The sequence below is a fragment of the Nicrophorus vespilloides genome, unplaced genomic scaffold (genome assembly GCF_001412225.1).
Source record: "Nicrophorus vespilloides isolate i.1.1-1 unplaced genomic scaffold, Nicve_v1.0, whole genome shotgun sequence".
Taxonomy (NCBI): domain Eukaryota; kingdom Metazoa; phylum Arthropoda; class Insecta; order Coleoptera; family Silphidae; genus Nicrophorus; species Nicrophorus vespilloides.
Genome location: NW_017100099.1, coordinates 742,687 through 745,429, shown reverse-complemented (window position 1 = coordinate 745,429; position 2,743 = coordinate 742,687). Strand labels below are relative to the sequence as shown.

General features: G+C 26.2%; 1 non-coding gene across 1 annotated transcript; it reads left to right on the top strand.

Moving 5' to 3' along the window:
• The first annotated feature begins 2,383 nt into the window (after positions 1-2,383).
• Positions 2,384-2,455, top strand: Trnad-guc. The gene has a single exon. It is a non-coding gene; the product is annotated as a tRNA-Asp (tRNA).
• The last annotated feature ends 288 nt before the right edge of the window (positions 2,456-2,743 follow it).

The following is a 2,743-nucleotide window of genomic DNA, read 5'->3' as shown; positions in this document are numbered from 1 at the left end:
AAAACTTGACAATTATGATGAAATACTTGCCAAATACTTTGTTAAGTATCGCAAATTAGCGAGTAGGTAATTACTTGAACGCGTATTCTCTAAAACTGCTATAGCTTGATTTGTAAATACTTCGCATTTTGCAATAATTACTTCATATATCAAGCGTATATATCATATATCAAGCGTATGTTTATGTTACTTGTCAAATATTACAAAGTATTACGAGTCAATTAATTTTATTACAAGTGCGAATGTATATTATTAGCTATTGAATTTATGTTATCATATTTCGCAAGTACTTCCATAATAGATAAGTACTCATGCAAATTTTCCATGACTGCTATAGATTATTTCGTTAATACTTCACTTTTTACAGTAATTGCTTAAAACATCTACTTACATATTACTTGTCAAACATCCTAAAGAATTTACGAACTGTACATTCAATTTTATGGACATAATACCGTATTTTGCAAATACTTTGATAATAGACAAGTACTTGGGCTTATAATGTTCATGACTTCTTAGACTGTTTAGTAAAAACTTTGCTTTTCGGAGTAATTGCTAACAATATCTGCAAGTAAATGTAAGTAAATTGTCAAATACCAAAAAAATATTTACAAGCTAATTAGAAGTACAACTTCTACAAGTATTTGTTTCTTCTTAATCCTCATGTGCATACATGTTCCGTGTAATCTTCATGACTACGATATACATTTTATTTCCAGGAGTGATCGCCAAATACAAGTGTTAATTGAGAAATATCAAAGAGTATATATTAGTTTTTTACTATTGTTATTTCTTAACTACCTCATGTTTTAGTAGTAATTAGAATCTATACAAAAAGCTGTACATTCTACTTGTCAAAATTTACGAATTGTGTGCAGGTTATGTTTACTCTCCATGATTACTTGATTCTTAACTGCATTAATATATGGTGATTACTAAGTAAATGCATGTTATTTCTTAAATGTAATATATATTATTTGTAAGTATTTTTAAATATGGTCATAGCTTCTTTTGTTTCACGAAGTAATTGCTATATATCTAAGAATCAAGTGATTACCTGTTACTTTTCAAATATCGCGTATTGTATACAGGTTACACCTCTGACTTTTTTGAAACTACTTACATTTCTGGTAGTAATTCCAAAGTATCAGTAATAAGATAAGTACAATATGCGAAACAAAATTGACAAGTTCAAATTCTTAAAATTGCATCGTCTTATGCTGCTTTCACAATCTGCAGTAATTGATAATTTCTTATACAATTAATAAATAAACGCTTTAATTATATTTATTTAAATATTTGGGAAAATATTAAAATTATTAAAAATGTAATAACATTTAAAAGATAAAAGTATTTTTATACGAAAGTTGATGTAATATATGTTAACCTTTTATATTTGAAAATGTAAGGTATATAAACTAGAGACTGTTCAGGTAGTTTTCTTGATAGTAAGTAGGTCAGGAGTTTGGCCACTACTGGAAATGTGTGAATCTAAATACGAGGAGGACCCACTTGTTGCATACCGACGCAGGGCTACCTCGTATATTATATACTAAATAAATGATAAATCTTCCCTCATTTGCAAAGTACTTTGGATAAATTGCTTGATGAGTTTTCGCAGTTAAGATACCTATGACATGAAGCTTTCCGGTGTTTACAACGCAATTTAGATTAGGTGAAAAGGTAAAGATGAATGTCCTTAATTTATCTAATTAAAATTCTGTAACTACTTTTCTTTATGCTTATGAAGATGAATATCGCAAAAATTACACAAATTTTCAGTTTTATTAAAGATGGTGTAAAATTTATTGTATAAGCATACTTTACTATTTTTATTCTGTGCTTTTCTCCCATTATTAATGAACAATTATTTAGTAATAATGTAATAGATGCATTAATTTGCATATTGTAATTTTTGTGAATTAAAGTTATTTTTCAAAAACAATATGTTTTTTTAATTCTAAATTTAACTTATACCTTAATATGTTAATGTTCTATACTCGAAAACTATTTCATATATTTTTTTTTATTACAACACAAAGTATTTCATCAAACTTCCAACTTTACTTACTTTAGAAAACAATGTCAAATTTCGTTAAAGTAGATATAACATTTGGTCTTATATTGTTATGGTAAGATTTAAATTATATTAAATTGTCTTTTGTTTAATGAAAAAAAATATACGAAAATAAGGATAATTTTAATACTAATAAATACATTTGTGAAGTATACTAAAAGCTTAATACCTATAAATCAATACGATAATTTATATAACTTATCAAAGTTTTTGAAATAATTTAAATCTTTAAATAATTTATTTTTTTGTAGGTAATCAAACTCTACTTAATTTAATATGTGCATTATTTTCATAGTTCAATATAAGTCCTCGGTAGTATAGTGGTCAGTATCCCCGCCTGTCACGCGGGAGACCGGGGTTCGATTCCCCGCCGGGGAGGATAACTTTTTATAATTAATAATAATTAAATTTTGTTTTTATCTTCCTAATTTATATTTGTAACAAGTGATTTAATTACTAGAAGAAAATATTATAGATTATTGAGAAAATTATCTGAAATATTACTAGTGAAAATAATCACTAATATATACTTTTTTTTCTTCAAAAATATAACAAAAATCAATTTAATTCCAATATTTTGTTCAAATGTTGATAATACAGAAACGGACGAATGTGTAATAGCGTGAATCACAAATGCTTATACTGTTCGTATTACTAACATACATG